At 38.5% G+C, this 26,985-nt stretch overlaps 1 long non-coding RNA gene across 1 annotated transcript in view; it reads left to right on the top strand.

The window, feature by feature from the left end:
* The window catches only part of LOC110740867, a 50,145-nt gene extending 44,058 nt beyond the window's left edge, over positions 1-6,087 (top strand). Inside the window, exon 3 of the long non-coding RNA XR_002516087.2 lies at positions 2,117-6,087. This is a non-coding gene — a long non-coding RNA (uncharacterized LOC110740867). The remainder of the gene's footprint in view (positions 1-2,116) is intronic.
* The last annotated feature ends 20,898 nt before the right edge of the window (positions 6,088-26,985 follow it).

Here is a 26,985-nt window from a genome sequence, read left to right as displayed (position 1 = left end):
TCATAATTTAATTATATATAAAAAGAGAAAACAAATAGATCTGACCTTTTAACACTCTTGGCTGTTTTGAGAAGCTACATGGGTATGATCTTGGTGCACAGACTCAGGCATGCATAACTTTTGTTTGCTCATTCTCACCTCCTAACGTTACGCTTGAGTTTTGGCATCTTATATGGTGTTAACACTTGGGGTTTGCTGCAGGGAAGGCAGGTGGTAGAGTCAATGGTTTGGGGTACACAACTGTTTTTGGTGGGGTGTCCATTCTCCTGGCCTTCATAGCCTCTTCAGGATCTGAGGAATGTTTTTGCTTCCGGATAACTTTTGGGGTGCCAGGATATTTTACAAGACTGCCAATAGTCCTGTTGCCTATCCAGGCCACCATTTCTCTCTGTTCTGGATCACAGGTACAATGTTGGGCGTCTGGGCTGGAAACCTCCTCAGCAGTCTGAACCAACAGCTCTCCTTCCTCCAGTTCAGGATCCAAAAGAAAAACTTCCTTCTCTTGGGGAGGGACAGGGAAAGCTTTACGACCCCCAGTCCTCATCCCCCACCCCAACCTCCAGGGCATGTTATCTATATCATGGAATCCTTTCCAGCCTACCCTTACTAGCTGGAGGTGATTCCATGGCATAGATAATACATCTCCTAGGCACACTTAGAGACTCTTAGCTTCCTTCTCTTTTACATCTTATCACAAGAGTCTCCCAAGGCAAAGAGTACAGAGCCCTGTACCTGATAAAGAGTAAGGCAAAAGAAAAGAGAAATAAAGGGTGGAAAATAAAACCCAAAGGTATCTCAAAATATTTTCTGGAAAGTTATGAAAACACTGTGTTCCTGGGAGGGACACAAACTAACTAGAAGACATTTTACAAGGCTTCTCAATAGGTTTCTGAAAGGGAATTAGGTTCTAGTGCTCTAAGATATCTATTGAACATAATAAAATTATCTTCTCTCCTGCATCTAGAATGGTATTAGCCATGCACTCTCCTAGGGTGAATTGAGAAAATACTTACTAAACTAGCTCCTAAAGGAACTACTTATCTCGCTGAACTGATTGAGAAAGGCTGCAAGCATGGTAACTGTTGTGCGTGCAACTGACGCCACCCTTAAGAGAGTGTAAACAGGCCGGGCGCGGTGGCTCAAGCCTGTAATCCCAGCACTTTGGGAGGCCGAGATGGGCGGATCACGAGGTCAGGAGATCGAGACCATCCTGGTGAACACCGTGAAACCCCATCTCTACTAAAAAATACAAAAAACTAGCCGGGCGAGGTGGCGGGCGCCTGTAGTCCCAGCTACTCGGGAGGCTGAGGCAGGAGAATGGCGTGAACCCGGGAGGCGGAGCTTGCAGTGAGCTGAGATCCGGCCACTGCACTCCAGCCCGGGCGACAGAGTGAGACTCCGTCTCAAAAAAAAAAAAAAAAAAAAAAAAAAAAAAAAAAAAAAAGAGAGTGTAAACATTGTAGCAAAAAATGCCTAGATGCTCCACCACAGGAAGGTGAAGACAAGGAAGGTGTTCTCTAGCAGGTACGAGGGGAAAAGGCAGGAGTCCTGGCTCCTGGAGAATGTGATAGTGCCAGTCCTGTAGGTGCCTTGGCACGGTAGAGAGTAGCAGCTTCCGACGGAGGAAAAACAGAAACAGAAAATGGAAATTCTTTTGGCACCTCTGTTTGTGCTTGTCCTACTTGTTGCTTGAATGCCTTATAAATATATGAAAATATAATGAACCCCAAATTGTGACATGCTGACCTGATGTCCTGCATCCTTTAAATAGAACTACATAGATCATGGTCAGGATTACAACGTGGAGAGGGAGTATGGTCAGACGAGTGGCCTAAATTCATTAAGTCTACCTCCAACATTTCCTTAGCTCCAGATACTCAGTTTGACTATCCATAAAAAAAGATGGTACTGTTTACCTTTTAAAGTTGTGGGGAGATTCAAATGAGATAGAAGAAAGAGCCTAAGACAATATCTGGTATATAATAAGTGCTCAAAAAATCTTGGGATTATTACTTCTCTTGGTTTTAATTGCTTCATAATAAGACAGGCATATGTATTCTCTTAAGAAATGAAAAAATAAGAAACTAAAATTGTTTTATCCTTTCCCCCTTTCCAGCCTTTGGAGGACTACTCAGATGATAGGAAGAAGTGGTTGAAAAAGAAAGAGAAACAAGATGAAAGGATTCATGACTTTTCTGGAAAGTATAAAAAGCTATTTTTTGCCTCGTCCTCTTTATTTAGTTGGCAATAGATTGTTTTGTTTATCTATTTTGTTGTGTGATAAAATGCGACGTGGGAGTAATTGTTTTTCTTGTGTGTGCATGCTTGTATGTATTTCTATTTAATGAAGTGCTGATCCTGCTGATTCAGAGTACCTTTAAGTTTTAAAAAGATTTTATTTTCTCCTGGCTTCCTCTTGCATACACAAAGGCAGTAATAGAGTATCATTTAAATAATACGCCTTGGTTAGAACCCAACAAAGTGGTTGAGAGAAACATTTTTGAGGTTGACCTAAAATACATTAACTTTGAAATAAATATACATCTGGCATAAAGAATGAATTTTACCAAAGGTACATATCAGTTTTACCAACAGATACCATTTTGGGAAGATAGGTATTCTGGTTTTAAAAATATTTTAGTTTGAGTTCAGTTGTTTTATACCTTACATAATACTAATCAGATGCTGGCTCAGAACTATGTGTTGGTCGAAAATTTTGGTTAGGTTCCCATGAAATATCTGAAAGGCTAAAGAACTATGTAATTATGCATACATTTAAAACTTTGAAAGAAACATCCCACGTGCTACCTGACAGTGAAATTGTCCCTGATGATAAGGAGAAAGGATAAGAAGATGCTGGGGACTGCTGGGTTCAGAGTGGCCATACTCAGACCTAATTCCTTAAATATTCAACTGAACTAGATGATGCTCTATGATCCATAAGCTCTCTGTGCTTTTGTTTCTAATAAAACAAAATGTAGAGAGCACCAATCTCATAAATATTTCTTTTTCTTTTTTTTAATAAACTGAATGGAGATTCCTGTGCAGTAGACTATATCACAAATGCTAGTATTAGAAGATTAGAAAAGCTTCTGTCTTATAAACTATTTTATATTGGGTATTTACTATTTATAGCTAATGGATTTCTAAATACACAATCTGACCTGCTACATTTAAACTAAGTAATTACTTAAATACGTGTCAAATAATCCAAGTTAATATCCAAAGTCATGACATTATCAAAGTTACAGTTTTTTCTTAATCTGTCAAGAATTTCAGTGCTAAATTGACCTTAATTTTTTAAAAAAATAATACTTAGGTAACTTTCTGATTACTCAGAATAGTTCAGAACTGTAACTCGTGCTCCTGCGTGTGTGTGACTTTTCTGCCTGTGCATTCTATAACTGACTTGTTCAAGGGTGCTAAGAAGAGAGAAGCTGATGTGGCTGATGTTGGAAGGTGACAAATTCTTCCATGGTAAAAGAAGTATCCCTTAAGGCAGGGGTCTCCAACCCCCGGGCCATGGACCCACCCTGGTCAGATCAGTGGCAGCATCAGATTCTCACAGGAGCATGAACCCTACGGTGAACTCCAGATGCAAGGGATCTAGTTGCGTGCTCCTTATGAGAACCTAATGCCTTATGATTCGAGGTAGAATTGTTTCATTCCAAAACCATTCCCCTGCCTCCGTGGAAATATTGTCTTCCATGAAACTGGTCCCTGGTGCCAAAAAGGTTGGGGCCCGCTGTCTTAGGACAGGTTCTGTTACCAGTTTCCAGTTGCCCATGAAGTGGTCTTCATTATCCTGGCTTTCTCTCCCTAGCCTCTTCTTCCTGCTGGCCTTCCTACAGGCCTATCCCTCACTGGCTCTGGGTCCTGGGCCTCTACCCAGTCCTGAGTCCATGTGCTCAGAAACGGTGTGATTTCATCCTTCTGGAGTACTGGTGTTCATGTGACTGTCCTTTGAAAGACCAGTGAAAGAGTCATCTGTTTTCTGTTAAACTTTGATGACATTTGATACACACAAGACACTGAGAGAGGGGCAGATCCAGCTGAATGTGCAGATAAAATAGAGACCAAAGTAGTATATCGGGAGAGATGTGAAGATATCCCAGGTGAGTCTGATTCTACTATCATTTTATTTAGATATATGGTAAGATCTATTGCAAGGCAATTTCTTCTTTTTTACCTAGTTCTTTAAAAAATTTTGTAAAAATGAGACTGTCTCATAGTCCTGTTGACTTTTTACACATCAAGGCTTAAATTATAAAGACTATTTTTCTTGTCATCGTCAACAAACTCACCATTAACTGAGTCTATAGAGTAAACACCAGTGAATTTTATCTACTTTTCATTAGTGTTGACATATGGTAATAAAATCATTTGTTGAAAAAATTTATGAATGAATGAATAAAGCACAGTCTGAAAGTGCTCACCTATTCCAAAAGCATTCATTGAAACAATGCTTTCATTCACTGTAAAAAGTAGCAATGGGACTGTTTCTCATGGATACATTTATATTGAATAGTACTCATAAACTATATGTAATATTTATGATATATATGTACATACATTTACATCAGATTATGTAAACAAATGAGAACCAAAAGCAAATTTAAATATGTGCAAATATTTACCAAACACCAAAACCATCAAAGCAGAGGCAACTCAATTTCTAAAGAAGACACATGCACAATAAAATATGTCACTTAAAAACATAAGAAAAGGACAATCTCTTTTCCATTCTCACAGCTTGATTTAATATCAAGGCAGAGTTCGGCAGTTTGGCCTTTTCTTTAGAGTTGGAATGTGCTTTCCAAACCTTTTTAATTTTAATGTGATTCTGGCTGATAGTCCCTGAAATTCTAATATTCGAGCCCTACAAGCATTATTTTACTCTCGTGGCCCACTGAGCAACCTCAGTAAAAATAATTTTTGGCAACTGATCTTTACAGAAAATGAAGTGATTGCCATTTGTTTCATTTCTCTCTGGATTTCTCAAACAAGCCTGCCAATATTGAGTGAAAGCACTTTGGAAAGTAGTAACTTGGATATCAGAATAAATAAATATTATGGATTCTACCCTGCAAGTTTTACCCAGTATTCCTGAAAGAAAGGCTTCCCCTCACCTATTTTGACTGTACATGTGGCTGTGCTCTCTGGCTTCAGAATTCCTTCTATAGGAAGAAATTAATCATTGATTATTGTACTAAAATAGATGTGAGTATTTACTCTTAATCAAAAAGGTACTGTCTGAGCTCAATTACTCTCATGTATATATACATTCTGGTGTGAAGGCTGATCCAGTTTCTTAATAAAGTTGGCAGGAAATAATCTGAAAAGCTCTCCAAAGGGAAGAAGTTAAGAAGAGTGAAAAAGGATTATTTTATGAGCTTTACCCAAATTTCATAGCAAATGCTTGCCAAGCTATATGAATCTCACTAAACCCCTTTGGCGTTAAGAGTTTTAGTCAGCACATGCCCAAGCCATTTGCATCCTAGGAAACAAATGTGGAGCACATGTTCTGACACAAGTTAATGTGAGAGCAGCCTGGACGGACACCAGAGCCAAGAATCGGAATCTTGGCTGGAAACAACAGAGGGTTAAAAAATTTCTACATATAGAAATATAGCATTTGTCTTTAATGTCTGAGTTCTTTTTATCTTTTTTTTTTAAACAGTGTGAAATCAGTTTAATGAATGAGAGGAACATGCCATGTTGCAGTGCTAAGTCATAGCAGTGAGGCTGCCTGTGTTCAACCATGTGACAGGTTTCGTAAAATAGAAAGTACTGTGGCACTTTCAACAGTAACTAAAGCCATAAGGCAAAGTTTCTAGTTTTATTTAAGGCTCATTGATCAGGCCAGTGGACCAAATGCTAAAACAAAATAAAACAAAAAGTATTCATAGTTATGGATATCTTACCTGTTCTGATTAACCCCCAAAGTAAGAAAACATTAAAACTTTTTCAGAAAGACTTTAAGTATGGTCTATTTTTCTTAAATTTGATGGAAGGGGTGATGTTAGAATTTTTTCATGACATTTTGTTAGAAGATTTGATTGGGAAATATTACCACACAGTAAAAGACACCTTACTGTGCACATTGGAATCTCAAATAATCTTGTATAGGTTTGTGTGTAAAATTTAAATGTAAAAAAGAGGAACTTTTTTCTATTTTATTTCACTCAAAGAATATTTAAGCAATACTGTAGGTGGAATATTATCTTGCTGACTAATTCAGCTGAATATTACCTCTTTTGCATTGTATGATTAGGTATATTAGAATTTGTGGTTTAAATAACGCATATTGCTAATCAACCTAAGATCACAGTTTGTTTCCCCCTTGAACAAGTAACATTCACTGTGACCCATTATGTGAGCAACAATGTAGAGTACTGGTGTAGAGTTAGGGAGACCTGGGGGTTCATTCTAGCTGAGTCACATGCTACATGTGTGAACTTGGGCAAGTTACTTGATCCGGAAGCCTCACTGTTCTCCTTTGAAAATGGGAATAATACTACCACCTACCTCCTGGGATTGTAGGGGTGAAGATTGGATCAGGTAATGTGCCAAACACTCAGACAGCACTCAATAAATGTTAGCTATTCTCCTTCATGGTGAAGAGGGTAAGACTGGATGATTAAAATCAAAGTAACTCAAGGGGCACACATTGCTGAATGGGAATGTCTTCACACTTTATGAATGATGAATTTATATATATAAGTAGGGACATGGCCAAGGTTAAAGGTGAACAAAACTGACCTCTACCTTCCCCTCGTATCACACAACCCCCTGCCCCCTATTTCTTTCCTACCAGTTTGAATCTCAGTGGTCTCAATTTGCTTTCCTCCAAAACACCTCAAAACATACAAAACAAAAATTGAATAAAGATGGATTGAGAAAAAGAGACGAACCTTGGCCCCAATCCCTGGTGATGCCAGGTCCAATATAATTATATTCTATAAATTCAATGTAGTTTTTACCTTTTAATTTAAAATAAAATTGTTATATGAAGACATGTCTATTTATACTAAAATGTTTATAGCCAGTAGAAATATTCAATTTTTTATGTTTTTTTAAATGATAATGAGTTGCTATGAAATCCACAGAAAATGTCGTTTTTCATTTTTACATAGAACAATAACAAATGGTTACTCAGAAGTTTACTGAGTATACATGACACATTTTTCCAAGTAAAGCACTTAGTGGGTTTGATATAGCAATTTATTAGAAATACAGAAATGTGGATTATAACAAGAGGTACAATCACGTCAAACTGTTTACTAATATTAATGCTAGTCTCTAACAGAAATACGTTTTTTCTCCTTCATTTTTTAATGGCTCATGAGGGCTACTATACAGATCGCAAGATTCACGAGTATGAACTATTTTTATCTAGCTTCCATGATGAGACTATTCTCCAGGACAAATTAGATTTTCAGACAGCCTTATGGATAAGTGAAAAGAAAAAGTGTGATTTAAAAAATAATCCTCAAAGTTCAGATGCTGGGGGATCTGGAAATCCCATACGGAATAACTGTCTTGAAAAATTTATACCCTTTTCTTTTTTTGCTGAATGAAATGTATTGTGAACAAGCAACCTGTCTCTCAGAATTTTGTCACTTACCTTACCAGCTGGTCCCAATCAATGTAAGGTTGAAAATCCAAAGCTCCAACTAACCACGTGCTCATAAAAATGCAGGGAAGTTCTTAAACATTGATTAAGAGCTAGCCATGTGTTAGGTGTTAAAGAAATGGAGGTGAGCATCTTAAGGGTGTAGGTTATGCCAAAGTTTTCTTCACAGGAATAATACATAAAAATGAAAACCCTCATGTTCAACTATGACACAATATCCAGTTGGGAGACAGGTGACAGTTGGATAATCCTTCTGTGCTGACCGAGACACAGGCCATATGGTTTGCACAGAGGGGCTGATGGAACTGATAACACAGTTGTTAGAAAGCCTCTCCTTTTCTCCTGTTGCTGCTACATTGTTCTAATTCCTGTATTGTGATAAAACTTGCACCTTCAAACACCTAGTCATGATCCTTTCTTGACTTGTTCTCTGGAGTCATTTATCATTCAACTCTTGCAAACATTTCAACCTGAGTAAGAAATAACAGGCTATCAGTACTCTGCAGGTAATAACTGACTATGGTTCCATGGCCTTACACATACCACATCTGCTTTCTTTTTGATACGAAAGCAGAAACTTTGGTTCTCCAATTCCAGTGCAATGAGAAGGTTGGGAGTGAGTGAGTGTAATCGTTTTCTAATGAAGCTGACTCTGAAAAATTATGATTTTTTTCTTAAATCTTAACTCTAAACCAAATAAACACTTCTGAGAAACATGGTTCATAAAACATATAAAAATATGTTTCAGTCATCTCTTACTTTATTTATGCATACACATGAAAAAGTGACAAATTTGAGAAAAGTGTTATATATTAAAATGTACTTAAAAATTAACTGAAATTCTAGCTTGTATTCCTGTACATAATGAATTTGATAAATCTAAATTAGTGCCATTATTTGGTCTTAAGCTTTTGCCTATTGGTGGGCAACTGGTCATCAAAAGGGTTCAGCAAAAATAGGTCAATTTCTTACAATGTATATTTTTTTCTGCTACCTATTGATTATGAACTTGATCTCTGGACTCCAAAAGCCTGGAAATGAATTCCTATTTTGGCATGGAACAGCCAAATGATCTTGGGCAAATTATTTATCTTTTATAAGTCCCAGTTTCCTCCATTCTTAGAATACTGAAAACTCTGGGGTAGGAAGCCTCTAAAATAACCCCAAAGACCCCTACCTCCTAGTACTCACACACTTCATAATTCCCTCCCCTTGAGTGTGGGCTGAGCTAAGTGACTTTTTTCTGATGAATAGGATCGGACAGACATGATAGGAAATCATTCCTGAGATTAGGTTATACAAAGATATTAGCTTCCTTCTTGAGGATCCATTATTTGTTCTGTTTCTCAAAATTCCCTGTCCTGTGAGGAACAATTCACTATGTTGGGAGCAACCCTATTGTGAGACACACTTGCCAATAAACTGATGTCTCCAGCCAATAACCAGTGAAGACCTGAGATCTGCCAACAGCCGTGTGTGTACGTGTGGAAGCAGAATTTCTGAGGCCCACTAATAACCAAGAACATGAGCCTAAGGTCCCCAGCTAAACTGTGCCTAGTTTTCCTAATCCACAGGAATGGTGAGATAATAAATGCTTATTGTTATAAGACTCCAAGTTTGGAGTTAATTTGTTATACAGCAATGGATAACTAATACAAACGGGGACAATAATAACAACATCCTTGTAGGATGGTTTTGATGATCAAGTGTAATGATACATGAACAGACAGTTATTCTCTGCACTGAAAGGGAGTTAAAACAGAAGAAAGCTAATTAAACAAAACCTGTTAAATCAGAGTAACTTTATTTTCTGTAGATAACTGTTCTTTGTTTATTTATAAAATCTGTTTATAAGCCACGTCCTTTACTACTAAAGTCTTAAATTTTCTTTTCTACAAAAGGGGAAAACCTTCTTCTGGGGTTAATCTCACAATATCATCCTTGGCTCAAATAATCCAGAACTCTTCCCCTTCTTTTTCTAAATTTTTTTTTTTTTTTATTTTTTGAAGAATACATCTAGTAATCTTTTTATTATTATTATTTTTGAGATGGAGTTTTGCTCTTGTTACCGGGACTGGAGTATAATGGCTTGATCTGGGTTCACTGCAACCGCCACCTCCCAAGTTCAAGCAATCCTCCTGCCTCAGCCTCCCAAGTAGCTGGGATGACAGATGCCCGCCACCAAGCCCGGCTAATTTTTGTATTTTAATAGACACGGAGTTTCACTATGTTGGCCAGGTTGGTCTCAAACTCCTGACCTCAGGTGATCCACCTGCCTCGGCCTTTAAAAGTGCTGGGATTACAGGCGTGAGCCACCATACCCGGCCCACATCTAGTCATCTTAACTTTCAACCTCCAACCCACACATACTGCCCAATACTTTTAGTTACCCCCAATAACATTTTTTATCCTAGAGGAAAAACAAAATCATGTTTGCTCTTTCTGTGCATTGGGCACATGATTGTGGAAATCTATGCTTCATATTCATTTTTAAATCTCTCTGTGTAGGGTTTTATTACAGCCACATTATCTAAGTACTTTTAAAATTTTGTGTTGAGACATAAATTAATGAAAATGGCTAGTATCAACAGATTTATTCATTTTTATAGACGTCTCTTTCATAGCAAAAGTCCAGCTTTCAGAAGACAGAGAGCTCCGACAGTTGAGAATTCTGATGGGGTCGGTCCTTCTAACTTTTCAAAAGTAGGTCATATTTCAAGATAGAAATAAAACATAAGCAAGAAGAATTTCTCTTGTCTTTCCTCATGCTTCTTGTGTGCTTTTATGCAGACAGGTGGAAAAAAATTTTCTTTTGCATGAAATGGGAAAACTTGGCACAAGACTAGAATTTTTAAAACCCCCTCACACTCTGTAAAGTGCAATATCATTATTCAAGTGCCATAAAAGTCAAGGCATGTGCCTGGGTTGTGCTTCAGGAAAGATTGTGGCCACCGTGTGGATTCCATAGCCGTTAATAGCACAATTTGGAACACTACCCAATAGGTCACGGACTCTACCTCCAAGAAGATTTTCATGCTTGGCTGAAAAAGAGTGAAAGCCGTTAGTGCATGTGACCTTTCCCAGGGACGGCTGGAAATCTTGAAGGACAGATTCCAGAGATGTATGTCTGCCAGGTCCAAACATATTGTTTAATTCAGTAGATTAGCAGTGGCTGAATAATCTCTGGAAATTCCAATTCATTCTTATACGATTTGGTTTAAGAGTTCCATGCACAGCCACCCTACAGTGTAGACCAGAGAAGCCACTATTTTACCTTTGGGTGTTTTAGGTAAATCAAATTCACACAGACTGGGCAATATAAAAGAGAAATATTAATGAGACATTTTCAATTCTGCCTTCACCCCCACCTTTCTGTGTAACCTTAGGCAAGTTTCTTAGTTTTCTGACTCCAAGTTGTAGATATCCTAGTCAAGTGAGCATAAACAAAAACAAAAATAAAAAACATGAATTATGTTTTTTTAAATGATATGAGACTTCTCCCAGAAATAAAGGTTAAATTATACCTGTGCCTCAGTAACAACTGTATCCAGAAATTCCAATACTTATTTCTTCTCTCATGGGGACGTCTTTATTCCTCTTTTGTTCCGTTGGTTTCCACTGCCTGTTTAGTTCACAAGGTAGGCAATAGAGTGGTTAATAATCGCAAGTTCTACATCTTACCAAAAATAAAAATAAATGAATGGAACTTAATGGCTTAGCATGGATAAGGTGCATGGAAATCAATGGCTTAGCATGGATTGGATGCCTAAAAACCAATAGTAATAAGGTGAGGTGGATAAGGTGGATAGTGCAATTGGGGAGGTGGTGGTAGGAGAGAGCTGGGTGGATAGCACAGTAGGGTTGTGCTCTGTAGTGGGACTCAGACCACCTGCTCAAGATGCAAAGAGAATAAAGGATAGCAAAACTTTGCAGTGGTTAGAAGTACCGCCAAATCACTTGGAGGACAGAAATAGCACCAAAGCACTGATTCTTAGCCATGATTGAATGTTTAAATCACCTGGGAAGATTAAATTTTTTTTTTTTTTTTTTTTTTTTTTTTTACTAAAGCAAAATTCTTTGTTTCTTGAGAATCACCTGGGGAACTTAAAAATTTCATAGCCTTCCCAGATCTACTCAGACCTTGTCATTCACAATCTCTGGGAAATTAAAACAAGCTCCCCAAGGGTGCTTTTGCACATTGAAATTTGAGTATCATTGCTCTAGCTTGGTGATTCTCAAAGTGTGATTCTCAGACCAGCAGCTTCATTGTCACCTGGGAACTTACTACTAAAGCAAATCCTCAAGTTCACCGCAAACCTACTTCATCAAAACTCTTGGGGGTAAGGCCCAGCAGTCTGAGTTTCAAGGAGGCCTCCAAGTGTTTGTAATGCCACAAGTTTGAGAACCATCGCTCCAGACATTTATCTTTCTAAGAATTCATCTTTATGATATTTTACAAATGTATTCATCCTGGGTTTTAGCATTTACAGTATGTAATTGCTTTTCTTTAAACTCTAAGTGTTTGATTAGATAATAACCCTGCATCTTCACTGACACCATAATGCCATTTGTAAAAGAATTGTTGCATAAGACATGAAGAGGTAAATTATTAACATCTACAAACCTGAGAAAAAGATAGCTTTCACCATGTTTTTATTTCCTAATTAGCTTCCCTCAGTGTTTTTGGAGTGCATTCCTCCCTTCCATATGTTGCTTCAGTATCAGTTTCATTGCTTTCAGCATCTTTAGTTGTAGACAGTGCAGCTATCACTTGAGCAAGTTCATCTTTTAATTTCCCCCTCTTAGGCCAATGATTTTTCTTAAATGTAAGAAAAATATATTGCAAAATTTTATTTTGAATAAAATATTATTGAATTGCAAAGTAATTTTTAATAGAGTTTAAAAGTTTAAAAACTTTTTAAGAAAATATTTTAAGATATTGCAAAACAAGACTACAAAGTATACGTAATTGTTATTACATTTCTACACAGGCAGGGAACACGTTCCTTTATAAATTTCAAATTCTATTTCAGATTCAAGGGATGCATGTACAAGGCTCAGGAAACACTTTAGAATTTCAAATATAATGAATTTACTGGAGATAAAGTGGTTATAGAGATTCTACCTGCCATAACAAAATATAGCTAGCAAGACCACAGTAGAAGAGAAGAAAGTAGGTTAATATTTGAAAATACCTGAAACTATACTCTAAACCTACTACTTTTGAAAATTTTATAAAAAAGTGAGAATACATAGACCCACAGTCATCAGCCATCAATGCAATGACAGTATCCTATGGCAGATAGGGATAGCAGCAGGAGGCAGGCAAATGCCTAGGCAAACAGGGGCTGGTTCCCCAGTGAAACCCAACCTTCAAGCTGAAGACAGTCCTGGGAAAATCCTCAGACCGGACTGAGAACCTGTTTCTCTGTTTGGCATGCTTGACTCTGATTGATCACTACCCTTCACCTATTTTACATGTACTGACTCTTTCCTAATTGTTTTTTCACACTGCTGTGCTCACCTTTGAGTGTGCCTTTGTTTTAGCTTTTCTTTGCATACTCACAAACCAAAAAGGGCTCCCCTAGTCTGAGCCCATAAAAGTCCCAGATTCAGTCAGGAGGGAAACTACCTGACTGCAGGGGGTAGGGGACCACACCCCCATGTCCCCTCTTTGCTGAGAGCTATTGTGTGATTCAACAAAATTTTTCTCTGCCCATCTTCACTCTTCAATTGTCAGCGTATCCTCATTCTTCTTGGACTTGGAACAAGAGCCGGGGAACCGCCAAATACAGCTACAAGCTATAGCACAGGCAGGCCGAGTGGATGGTGTGCCTCCAGTGGTTGGCCTGGGGCTGAGTGTGAGTCCTGGGTTGGGGGGAGTCACTGGGCAAAGTGACTGAGAAAAATCCTGTATCAATAGGCTCTGAGAAATTCCACTGTATAGTAATTCAAGAAGAACAGTGAAAAAGCAATGTCTTAATACTATTATGATTATACTTTTGACCCCAAAGACCCTCTAACATGGTGTTTGGGAATCCCAGGAGTTCCTGAACTACAATTTAGGAATGGTGAACTGGGTTAAATTCATACAGTTAAATTCAGATGCTCCCCTCTGATAAACCTGACCAAACTAAAGTGCCACGATAATAAAATATTTGCTGTGCTGGGGACATGGGGTACTGTCAGAGGAGAGAGCCTAGAGGCACCTGAGTCTCCCAAGACTTGGAGCTCAGGTTATCCAGGTCCTGTAGCAACTGATTCCTGCCAAGGTCCTTTTTGGGACTTTGACCTCATGGACTCCATGATGACGGAGACTCATTATCAAGTCAATTGGGATGAATATAATACATATTGTTTTTAACGTAATTAAAATCCTGGGGAGCAAAGAATTTGATGTGAACTTCAGATTCATAGAGAAGGAAGGTTTGTTTTGGAAAATGTACCAGGACCCAAGCTGCTGAAAGAAGTATTTTCTGATTTTAGAAAACTGGCAAGGCTAAAGACCTTATTTGCTTGATACACTGGACTAAAATAAACATTTTTTTTGTTTTGTTTTAAGTTGAGAGATCTCTGCAGCATGCTAGATAATTCTTGGGACACTATTAGCCCAGTTGGAGATTTCTGCCAAAGAATGTAGTTGAGACTGTTAGCAAAGGGAGGTCAGATCTTCCAGGTAAAATTTTGAGGACTTTAGAGAGTTACCAGCAGACTAGCTTTGAGTAAGGGTATCACTTGGTGATAATATGTAGGTATTAAGACTGTTTCAAATGTGGAGAGTCAGACCATTTAAAAATTTTAAAACAAATAATTATGTGGAGGAAGAAAATATGTAAAGATACTTCATAGGATGTGGTCAGAGAGCTAGTCATGGATACATTAGCATTATGTGAGCAGCAGAGAAGGACAACTAATATAGTTAAACTGACAACACCTCCAGCTTCATGAAATATATCATCAAGATGGGATTAGACGTGTATGAGATTTATGGAGGCCAGGAGGAAAAGGCCTAAGCAGGATAGAGACAGGGTACAGGAGAAGGCGGGAAGAGGCTTCAGACCATGATGCAGCTCTGACCCCAGCACAGGAGAGAAGGAAGGAAGATTGTGTAGAAAGGAACTAAGGCTGAGCACATTTCCAAGAAAACGATAGCCAGGCTGACGCGAGCTCTTGAGTTACAGTCATCCCTTGGAGGAATCGTGCATCTAGCAGGAATGGGCCTACATTAGCTTTGCTCACTCATTGGCTAGGCGCAGCCTGAGGGAAGCATGGCTCCAGCACAAACAAGGTGATGGGCGTAGAGGCTCTCCTAGCAGTGGCTGCAACCATCTGTCAGTGATGCTTTCCTAAAGAAGACATCTGAAAGGTAAATTTTCATGGCCACCATACGAGACTTCAAGAAAAAGTTCAAGGGAAGAGAAAGAGTCAGAGACCGGGCACGTTGGCTCATGCCTGTAATCCCAGCACTTAGGGAGGCTGAGGCAGGCAGATCACGAGGTCAGGAGTTCGAGACCAGCCTGGCCAACATAGTGAAACCCCATCTCTACTAAAAATACAAAAATTTAGTCATGTGTGGTGGTGGGCACCTGTAATCCCAGCTACTTAGGAGGCTGAGGCAGGAGGGCACCTGTAATCCCAGCTACTTAGGAGGCTGAAGCAGGAGAAATGCTTGAACCCAGAGGCAGAGATTGCAGTGAGCCAAGATTGTGCCATTGCACTCCAGCAGGGGTGACAGTGTGAGATTCTGTCTCAATAAAAAATAAATAAAGAAAAAAGGAATAAGAAATGCCTCTGGCAAGGTAAAATAAGAAGAAAAATGCAAAGAAAAAATAAAATAAATTGAATAATAAATTAGTTATAGTTGCAGGGCTGAAAATGAGCCTCCTAGGAATTAAATATTTCATCTTTTTTTTTTTTTTTTTTTTTCTACAAGGAAGTTCCTGATGGTATACAAATAAAATTCAATGAGTATTGCTCCTTGGACAGATCTTCAATATTTCTTAAACTTGGTGGTGCACAGAATCACTTGGGTTGTTAATAAACTAGATTTCTAGGCCTCTCAGTGACCTACTAAATTAGACTCTGTAAGAGCTAAAATTGCTAAAATTAAGACTTTACACTGTGAAGCATCTCATATGATTCTTATTCAGCCAGCGTGGCACTGTTAGCTAACTGATATTTGGTAATTTAATGACCTAGTACAGCTGCTTCCAAAGACTGGCAGTCACCTGAGTAAGGGGAGCAAGGCACATGAGCAGTAGATTCTAATTTAAAAAGTTTGGCCCAGCGCGATGGCTCACGCCTGTAATCCCAGCACTTTGGGAGGCCGAGGTGGGTGGATCGCCTGAGGTCAGGAGTTCGAGACCAGCCTGAACAACATGGCAAAACCCCGTCTCTACTAAAAATACAAAGTTAGCCAGGCATAGTGGCAGGTGCCTGTAATCCCAGATACTAGGGAGGCTGAGGCAGGAGAATTGCTTGAACCCAGGAGGCGGAGGTTGCAGTGAGCCAAGATCATGCCGCTGCACTCCAGCCTGGGCAACAAGAAGGAAACTCCATCTCAAAATACAAAAAAAAAAAAAAAAAAAAAAAAGTTTGAGTGAGTCCTCAGCATCTTATATGTGTTAACAATCTTTTCAGGGGATTCTAATGGGCAGCAAAGTTTACAAACCACTAGTGTAGTCCAGAGGTTTCAAGATAGGATAGATAAGACTATCCATAATATGTATACAGAATATATAAACAAATTCTATTTATTTTTATCTAATTATTTAAAAAGTATCATTTTGGTATAATTTATCATGTATGTATTAAATGTATAAATGTTAAATATGCACATATTGGATATATACATTTAAAGTTTTTGCTATTAGGGTATATGAAAAAGCTGTGGATTCCATTGGACCAGTTAACTATTACTGTTATGGAAGCAGGATCAGCCTCAAATTAAAGAAAAGGAAATTCCTATTAATTATAAATCAAATGGCCCTAAAAAGTTGAAGGAGACTGGTAATAGGTGTCTCTCATTACTACTGGCCAATAGAATAATGATTACTTATTTATTCAGATGCTCATTAAAAGAGTAGTGCTGCCAAATCAGAAGACATTGAAAAATGGTTTAGTGAAGCCCTAGAGTATATTGGAAAGCTATTGATTTTAGAATATTTAATAAAATATTGTAAAGTTGAAGCTTTTAAATGTTTATTGATAAGGAAAAGAGATTAGAGATACCTGTCTTTAAAGACAAGGACTTGAATATCTCTATAGGAGGAAAGGTTTTAGAGGCTGAGGAAGTGTATTCAGGGTTCTCCATGGGGACAGAACTAATAGGATACATGTATATATAAAAGGCAGTTTATTAGGGAGAATTTGCTCACACAATTACAAGGCCAAGTCCCATGATAGGCTGTCTAGAAGCTGGGGAAGAAAAAAGCTGGCAGTGGCTCAGTCAGAGTCCAAAAGCCTCAAAAGCAGGGAAGCCTACAGTGGAGCCTTCAGTCTGTGACTGAAGGCCCAAGAGCCCCTGGCAAGCCACTGATACAAGTCCCAGAGTCCAAAGGCTGAAGGGATCTGATGTCAAAGGGCAGGAGGAGTGGAAAGAAGCATCCAGCACGGGAGGAAGATGAAGGGCAGAAAACTCAGCTAGCAAGGTTATACCACCTTCTTCCATCTGCTTTGTGCTAGCCACACTTGCAGCTGATAGAGGGTGCCCACCCACATGTGAACTGGGTCTTCCTCTCCCAGTCCACCCACTCAGATGTCAGTCTTCTCCAAACACCCTCACAGACATACCCAGAAACAATACTTTAGCAGCTATGTAAGCATCCTTTAATCCAATCAAGTTGACACCTAATATTAATCATCACATTTTATAATTTAATAAAACTAAAGGGGAAAGAGATACAGATTAATTACAAGATCATATAGGAAGAGCAAAGGAAACATACAAAGGAAAATTATGAAATAATCTGAGGCAAAGGGGTTAAAAAAGTGAGTGGAGTGATGAAGGAAAGATTAAAGTAAATCTCAGATTACTAAGTAAATAACATATGAACATGCCACAATTAAATAAGCATTTGTGATGCAGAAGCAACAAATTAAAAGTTAAACCAATTTAATGTCTTCGAAAGAAGAGATGCTCTATGTAATTTTTAAAGAAAGGAGATATTTTAGTCCATTTTATGCTGCTATAACAGGATACCTGGCAGTTGGTAATTTATAATGAACAGAAATTTATTTGACTCATGGTTCTGGAGGCTGAGAAGTCCAGGATTTGAGGGGGCCACATCTGGTGAGGGCCTTCTTGCTGTGTCATCATAAGATGAGAGGTATCACAGAGAGAGAGACGAGGGGGTAAAGGGGGCCAAACTCAGTCTTTTAAACAGAAACCCACTCCCAAAATAACAGCATTAATTCATTTATCAGGACAGAGCCCTTATATCCTAATCATCTCTTAAAGGCCCCACCTCCCACTGCTGTTGCATTAGGGATTAAGTTGGCAGAGTCCTAATATCCTAATCATCTCTTAAAGGCCCCACCTCCCAACGCTGTTGCATTAGGGATTAAGTTAACAGAGCCCTCATATCCTAATCATCTCTTAAAGGCCCCACCTCCCAACGCTGTTGCATTAGGGATTAAGTTTCCATAATGAACTTTGGGGACACATTCAAACCATAGCAGGAGGCAATATAGAGAGAAAAACATTTAGCTCTGAAACTCAACCTGGAATCCTTGGGACTGTCAGGGGGAGAAATACGTGATTGAAAGTTTTCAGTATAAAAATGACAATGTGAATTTTTTAAAAAAGGTTGTAAAGTTTGGATGGCCAGTGAATAATTATCTTTATGAACAGATGGAGGAAAATTGGGTTTATTGAAATGTGTGGCTATCATTGAAGCAATTGGGAAAAGAAAAAAGTTTTTCAAGAATTGGTTGGTCTTCCTATATCATGAAAAGTTGATTTTGAAACTTTATCAGCTTCAGAAAACACATTTCTGATCACAGCATGTTCCATCTCCAGTGCCTTCAATGGCCCTCAGTTGCCAGAGCCTGGCCTTCAAGGCCTTCCATGTAGTGCCCCTTATTGCTGTAGCCTCATGTGTGTGACCCTCCCCTAACACACCTCTGAAGGACTTGGAAGTAAAACACAACAGCTTGTGTAACAATAGGCTGGAGTTGAGTTTTGGAATTTTCCAAAACAATGAAAATCCAGATTATCTATGTGACAAACTTTTGATGTATGAGGCTTTTTGTGGTCAGATAATCTGTCAACAATAAATCATATAGACCAATTTTCTAGAAAACTATTTAACTGCTGAGAAGTCAATTGTCTCTTTTGTAAGACTGTTAAGGTTACTTGAATTTTAATTAGTTATATAAAAGATCTAACATATAGGTGGTTTTCAGGACATCTTAGGTCCTGTTTGATTATCTATTGCTTTAGAACAAACCAAACTGGAACTTAGTCGCTTGAAACAATAATAATATTTATTTTGCTCCTGTATCTCAATCTGGGTAAGGCTCAACAAAATCAGCACTTTGTTCCATATGGCGTAACCAGGAGTGGCCCAAAGTTTAGGGGCTGGAATTGTCTGAAGGCTCATTCACTTATATACCTGGTGGTTGATGCTAAACTTCACCTGGGGTACTAAGCAGGACTGTTGGCTGGCAGACCTCCATTTGGCCTCTTCATGTGGCTTGAGTTCCTCACAGCATGGTGGCTGAGTTCTAAGGGTAAACATCCAGAAAGAGAGATAAAGCCAGGTGGAAGCTCTCCCACCGTATTTAGCCTACCCTTGGATGTCACACAGCATCACTTCAGTCTCATTCTATTCCTTAGAGAGAAGCCACCAAGGCTAACCCATATCTAAGTGGAATGGAAGTAGTTTGGACCTTTTAGTGAGAGGATTATCAAAAATGTTGTGTTTTAAAAGTGCTGCAGTTCCCTTTATTTCTTTATGCACCATATTTGAATAGGCTTCACAAGAAGTGACCTTCTCTGGGTGGAGAAATTTTATAGTGCTCTATAAAACAAATGAAATTACTTTCAAACACAAGTAACAGAAAAAACATAAATTCAAATACAGTGGTTCATAACTAGACATAGCTGTGCTTTTAGTTATTTTATATAGTAGCAACTATAGAGAATGTAAACATTCCATTTTTCTTCTTTCAGCTTAGGGCATCCAATGACAATGACTTTTACATTCTCACTGTGTTGAATTCATAGGAGTTGAGTAAGGAGAATTTGGGATAAATAGCAGATTGTCTATATCCATAAATCTTGGTTGAGGACTTCCGATCTCTGGTTTTAGTTTTACCTCCATAACTGTCATCATTGACCATCTTTGCTTTTGTGTCCCTAAAATCTGACTGGCTCGAGCAGAAAATTGTGCTATCCATTGTGCAACTGAACCACCCTGGAGCAGAAAATTAGGTGTGAAACAGTGTAAGCTCTGATGTTCTAAACCCAGGAAACTACTGTTGTGTCCCATTGATTGGATTCTTGAATATAGATCACATGGTCTATTTAACAGAACTAAAATGACATCTTGTAGTAATCCACTATGAGGATTTTATTTAGTTATTTAGAGACAGAGGTCTTGCTCTGTTGTCCAGGGTGGAGTGCAGTGGCACAATCGTAGCTCACTCTCAAACCTCCAGGCTCAAACGATCTTCCCATCTTAGCTTCCCAAGTAGCTGGGATGACAGATGTGCACCACCATGCCCAGTGATCCACCATGGATGTTGCAAGCTAATAAAATATGGCCTTCATGATCCATTATAGTATTCTTTTCTTAGGATTTATCAAAATGATCTCTCAATGATGGGTGTTGATATACACTCAAGAAAATATTAACCACGCATGGCAGTGTGTGCCTGTAGTTCCAGCTACTTGGGAAGCTGAATCAGGAGGATTGCTTTAGCCCAGGAGTTTGAAGCTGTAATGAGTTGTGATTCTGCCACTGTACTCCAGCCTGGGCAAAAGAGTGAGACCTTGTCTCAATAAAAAGAAAAGAAAAGAAAAGAAAAGAAATCCTTATCTTCATTTAAAATATATATGCATATAGGAATCAAGTTCTAAGGGTGTTTTATTTTTTCTTGAAAACCCTTAATTGTTTGGAATCCAGATACTTCATAATCTCATCTCCAACTTAGACAAATAATTTAACTATAAAAAATAAGGAATGAGTTTTCTTAAAAACAAGGGCAAGAAATAAAACTGTATGGCCTTTTGTTACATAACATTGGGCAATATTTTAGTTTTTAATTAATTTTATCACCTTTCTTGGTTTTTTAATTGCACATTTTTTCTTTATTTCGTCTAAAAAAACAGGATACACGTGCAGAACATGCAGGTTTGTTATATAGGCATATGTGTGCTGTGGTGGTTTGCTGATATATTGACTCATCCTCTAAATCCCTCCCCTCACTCCACACCCCCAAACAGGCCCTGGTGTATGTTGTTCCCCTCTCTGTGTCCATCTTTTCTCATTGTTCAACTCCCACTTATGAGTGAGAACATGCAGTGTTTGGTTTTCTGTTCCTGTGTTAGTTTGCTGGGATGATGGCTTCCAGTTTCATCCACGTCCCTGCAAAAGACATGATCTAATTCATTTTTATGTCTGGATAGTATTCCATGGTGTATACGTACCGTATTTTCTTTATCCAGTCTATTATTGATGGGCATTTGGGTTGGTTCCATGTCCTTGCTATTGTAAATAGTCCTACAATAAACATACGTGTGCATGTGTGTTTATAATAGAATAATTTATATTCATTCGGGTATATACCCAGTAATGGAATTGCTGGGTCAAATGGTATTTCTGGTTCTAAATCCTTGAGGAATCACTATATTGTCTTCCACAATGGTTGAACTAATTTATATTCCCACTAACAGTGTAAAAGCGTTCCTATTTCTCCACAGCCTTGCCAGCATCTATTGTTTCCTGACTTTTTAATAATCACCACTCTGGTGTGAGATGGTATCTCATTGTGGTTTTGATTTGTATTTCTCTGACGATCAGTAATGTTGAGCTTTTTTTCATCTATTTCTTAGCAGCATAAATATCTTCTTTTGAGACGTGTCTGTTCCTATCTTTTGCCCACTTTTTGATAGTGTTGTTTGCTTTTTTCTTATAAATTTGTTTAAGCTCCTTGTAAATTCTGGATATTAGACCTTTGTCAGATGGGTAGATTGCAAAAATTTTCTCCCATTCTGTAGGTTGTCTGTTCACTCTGATGATAGTTTCTTTTGCTATACAGAAGCTCTTTAGTTTAATTAGATCCCATTTGTCAGTTTTGGCTTTTGTTGCAATTGCTTTTGACATTTTTGTAATGAAGTCTTTGCCCATGCCTATGTCCTAAATGGTATTGCCTAGGTTTTCTTCTAGGGCTTTTATGGTTTTGGGTTTTACATTTAAGTCTTTAATTCATCTTTGGTTAATTTTTGTATAAGATATAAGGAAGGGGTCCAGTTTCAGTTTTCTGCATATGGCTAGCCAGTTTTCCCAGCACCATTTACTGAATAGGAGATCCTTTCCCCATTGTTTGTTTTTCTCAGGTTTGTCGAAGATCAGGTGGTTGTACATAGGTGGTGTTATATCTGAGGTCTCTGTTCTGTTCCTTTGATCTGTATATCTGTTTTGGTACCAGTATCATGCTGTTTTGGTTACTGTAGACTTGTAGTAGTATAGTTTGAAGTCAGGTAGTGTGATGCCTCCAGCTTTTTTTTTTTGTTGTTGTTGTTGTTTTTTTTTTTTGCTTAAGATTGTCTTGACAATGTGGGCTCTTTTTTGGTTCCATGTGAAATTTAAAGTAGTTTTTTCTAATTCTGCGATGAAAGTCTCTGGTAGCTTGATGGGAATAACATTGAATCTATAAATTACTTTGGGAAGTATGGTTATTTTCATAATATTGATTCTTCCTATCCATGAGCATGGAATGTTTTTCCATTTGTTTGTGTCCTCTTTTATTTCCTTGAGCAGTGGTTTGTAGTTCTCCTTGAAGAGGTCCTTCATGTCCCTTGTAAGTTGTATTCCTAAGTGTTTTATTCTCTTTGTAGCAATTGTGAATGGGAGTTCATTCATGATTTGGCTCTCTGCTTGTCTATTGTTGTTGTATAGGAATGCTTGTGATTTTTGCACATTGATTTTGTATACTGAGACTTTGCTGAAGTTGCTTATCAGCTTAATGAGTTTTGAGGTTGAGACGATGGGGTTCTCCAAATATACAACCATGTCATCTGCAAACAGAGATAATTTGATTTCCTTGTTTCCTGTTTGAATACCCTTTATTTATTTCTCTTGCCTGATCGCCCTGGTCAGAACTTCCAGTACTCTGTTGAACAGGAGTGGTGAGAGAGGGCATCCCTGTCTTGTGTGCCAGTTTTCAAAGGGAATGCTTCCAGTTTTTGCCCATTCAGTATGATATTGGCTGCGGGTTTGTCATAAATAGCTCTTATTATTTTGAGATATGTTTGTTTCGTCAATATCTAGTTTATTGAGAGTTTTTAACATGAAAGGATGTTGAATTTTATCGAAGGCCTTTTCTGCATCTATTGAGATAATCATATGGTTTTTGTCCTTGGTTCTGTTTATGTGATGGATTATGTTTATTGATTTGTGTATTTTGAACCAACCCTGCACCCAGGGATGAAACCAATTTGATCATGGTGGATAAATTTTTTGATGTCCTGCTGGATTTGGTTTGCCAGTATTTTATTGAGGATTTTTGCATTGATGTTCATCAGGGATATTGGCGTGAAGATTTGTTTTTTTGTTGGGTCTCTGCCAGGTTTTGGTATCAAGATGATGATGGCTTCATAAGATGAGTTAAGGAGGAGTCTCTTCTTTTCAATTGTTTGAAATAGTTTCAGAAGGAATGGAACCAGCTCCTGTTTGTATTTCTGGTAGGATTCAGCTGTGAATCCTTCTGGTCCTGAGCTTTTTTTGGTTGGTAGGCTATTAATTATTGCCTCAATTTCAGAACTTGTTATTGATCTATTCAGGGATTCGACTTCTTCCTGGTTTAGCTTTGGGAGGGTGTGTGTGTCCAGGAGTTTATAATTTCTTGTAGATTTTCTAGTTTATTTGCGTAGAGTGTTTATAGTATTCTTTGATGGTAGTTTGTATTTCTGTGGGATCAGTGGTATATCCCCTTTATCATTTTTTATTGTGTCTATTTGGTTCTTCTCTCTTTTCTTCGTTATTAGTCTAGCTAGAGGTCTATCTATTTTGTTAATTTTTTCAAAAAACCAGCTCTTGGATTCTTTGATTTTTTTTGGAGGGTTTTTCATGTCTCTATCTCCTTCAATTCTTCTTTGATCTTGATTCACTCCTGTGCCTGGAGATGTCACTGAAGGAAGCTGGAGAACAGCAAAGATGGGTGTCTGCTCCTTCTTCTGGAACCTCTGACCTTGAGGGTCACCAACCTGATGCCAGTAGGAGTGCTCCTGTATAGGGTGTCTGACAACCCCTGTTGGAGGGGCTCACCCACTAGGGTGGCACAGAAGACAGTACCTATTTAACAAAACACTTTGTCACTTGGTGGAGGGGGTGTGCTTCTCTCAGGGGAATCCACTTTCTGGGCTCCATTGATTCCTTAGAACTACCAGGAGGAAAGGCTAAGTCTGCTTTTCTGCGGAGACTGCAGCCAATCCCTCCCATTATGGGCTCTGGCACAGAGAGATCTGGGTTCTGTCTCTGAGCCTCTGGCTGGAGTTATTGATGAGTTCCTGGAGGAAAGCCCCACCCAATGAGGAAGGATGGGTCAGGACCAGATCTGAAGAGGCACTCTGGCTGAGACTGCCACAGCTGGTGTGTTGGGTTATGGGGGACAATTCTTGGGACCAAGCTGTCCAGACTCCCTGGTTCCAGCAGGGGAACGGCACAGCCTAAAACTATAGAGAAGGATGCTGCCCCTTCCCCACCCAGGGAGCTTAGTGTGTTAGGCAGTTGCAAGTCCCAATAATGGCTGCTGCCCCTCCCCTAAGTAGCCCAAATGGCTTAGACAGCAGGCACCCTCAGCACAGGCGTGCTGCTCGCTCCTACCCACAGGATTTTGGTAGACTTAAGCAGATTCCAGCTTAAAGGCTGTTGAGAATCTGTGCATTCTAGGGTTGGAATGCTAGGCCCCGGTTGGGTGGGTTTGCGAGTGGGATCTTCCAATCCATGGGTTGCACACTTCCGTGGAAAAAGCACGGTTTCCCTGACTGGGTTGCATGCTCTCTCTCTGCCTCCCTTGGCTGGGGGAAGGGGACTCCCCTACCCCAGCCCCCCGCCGTGACTCTCTGGTGGGCCGCCACACCACAGTGCTCTTCCTTCTCTCCCTGGATTATGCCAGCCTCCTAGTCAGTTCTGATGAGAGAACCTGGATACCTTGGTTACCAGTGAAGGATTCACATGCTTATTATGGTTTTTTTTTTTTTATGGGAGCCTCTGTACACTACTGTTTCTAGTCAGCCATCTTGACACTGCCCACCCACCCCATATTTTTGGTTTTTTACTTACAAATTACAATATGCACCCTTAATTTACTACAGCTATTTTAAATTACTATTATATCACTTTAAGAACAATGTAAGAACTATATAATTCCATTTATTTCCTTCTATACATTGTGCTATTTTTGTCACATACATCTGTATATCTTATAAACCTCATAGTACATTGTTAATTTTATTGCTTAATCAGTAAAGTGAATACGTTTACAAATGGTACCGTATATTCATTTCTTGGGGTCTTCCTTCCTAAAGGTCCAAGCTTCCATCTGGAATAATTTCTGTTCATTCTGAAATGCCTTTAGTATTTCTTGTAGTGCAGGTCTGCTGGTGACAAACTGCCTCAGATTTTGTTCGTCTAAAAATGAATTTATTTTGTTTTCAATTTTGAAGGACTTTTTGGATAATTATAGAATTTTAGGTTGAATTTTGTTGTTGTTGTTGCAGAAGTTAAAGACATCAAGTCATTTCCTTCTGGCTTCCATTTTTTATGATGACAGGACAGTAAGCTTTAATTCTTATTATTGTTCCCCCAAATTAAATATGACTCTTTATTTCTTTTCAGAAATTGTGACTATTATATGCCTCAGTACAGTTTTCCTAGTATTTGTCCTGCGTGAGATTCTCTGAGCTTCTTGTATCTGTGGGTTAATTTCTTTCATTGACTTTGAAAAAAATTCCAGTCATTATCTCTTTGAACAATTCTTCTGCCTGATTTTCTTTCTTCTCTGTCTGGGACCCAAACTGTATACATATTAGGCCATTTGTTAGTGTGCCACATGTCTCGAAAGCTCTTTTTTCATTCTTTTTAAAATTTGGTGGTTCAATTTATATCATTTCTATTGAGCTAAGAGTTCTCTGATACTTTCTTTTACTAAATTTACACTACTGTTAAGCCTATCCAAAAATCTTTAATTTAGATAATGTGTTTTTTACTTCTAGAATTTTTATTTGGCTCTTTTCAGAGTCTTCATTTTTATGCTGAAATTCTCCATCTTTTTCTCTAAATTCTTTAAAATGTTATGATTTATTTAAAGACCTTGTATGTTAATTCTATATGTGTAGCTTTGCTTCTATTGAATATATACATATATACACACATATATGTGTGTATATATGTATATATGTGTGTATATATAATTTTGATTATGGGTCAAATTCTCCTATTTCCTTGCATATGTCATTGTTAAAATTGCATGGCATATATTATGTTTCAGAGGCTTGTAGAGACTAAACTAAGTTTTCTTTTCCCCAGAGAGGGCTTACTCTTTCCACTGTCACATAGCTAGACAGAGATCCCTTTGATCCAATCTGCATCTGAGCTACATCTGAGGTTGGGTTGCCACTTTACAAAGTACAGTGCACCTCTTGTGTTAAATGGCTTGAGGTTAAGGTCTGTTCTAAGTGTACTACAAACATTGCTTTATAGTGGGACTTAGGAATATAAGCACCACCAGGGCTGCAGGAAATAATTCTTTGTTTTCCAGCACAGCACTATGCATCCTGAACTATTGCAGGCTTGTAGGGGAGAATCAGTGGCAGTTGGAAGGAACTGTTTCTGATGTTGGAATTGCTGCAGATTCTAATCTTTCAAGCAGGTTCATGTGATTGTTAAAAGTTTTGCTAATTTCTCCTTGCTCCAGCATACCAACCCTCTCTTCCCCTGACCTATGGCTGGCAAGATACTATACTTGCCTTTGACCAGACCTGGCACTTGTATCAATGGAAGAAAGTAGTACTGACCTCAGGTCACTGACCAAGGGCTTATCATTTTCTGAAATTCAGTATCTTAAGGTTTCTTTGATAACACAACTTTCCATTGGCTCAAAAGATAAAATAAAATAAAATA

This window comes from Papio anubis, chromosome 10 (assembly GCF_008728515.1).
Source record: "Papio anubis isolate 15944 chromosome 10, Panubis1.0, whole genome shotgun sequence".
Taxonomy (NCBI): Eukaryota; Metazoa; Chordata; class Mammalia; order Primates; family Cercopithecidae; genus Papio; species Papio anubis.
Note: the sequence above shows the minus strand (reverse complement) of the source record. Positions and strands in the feature narration are given on the sequence as shown.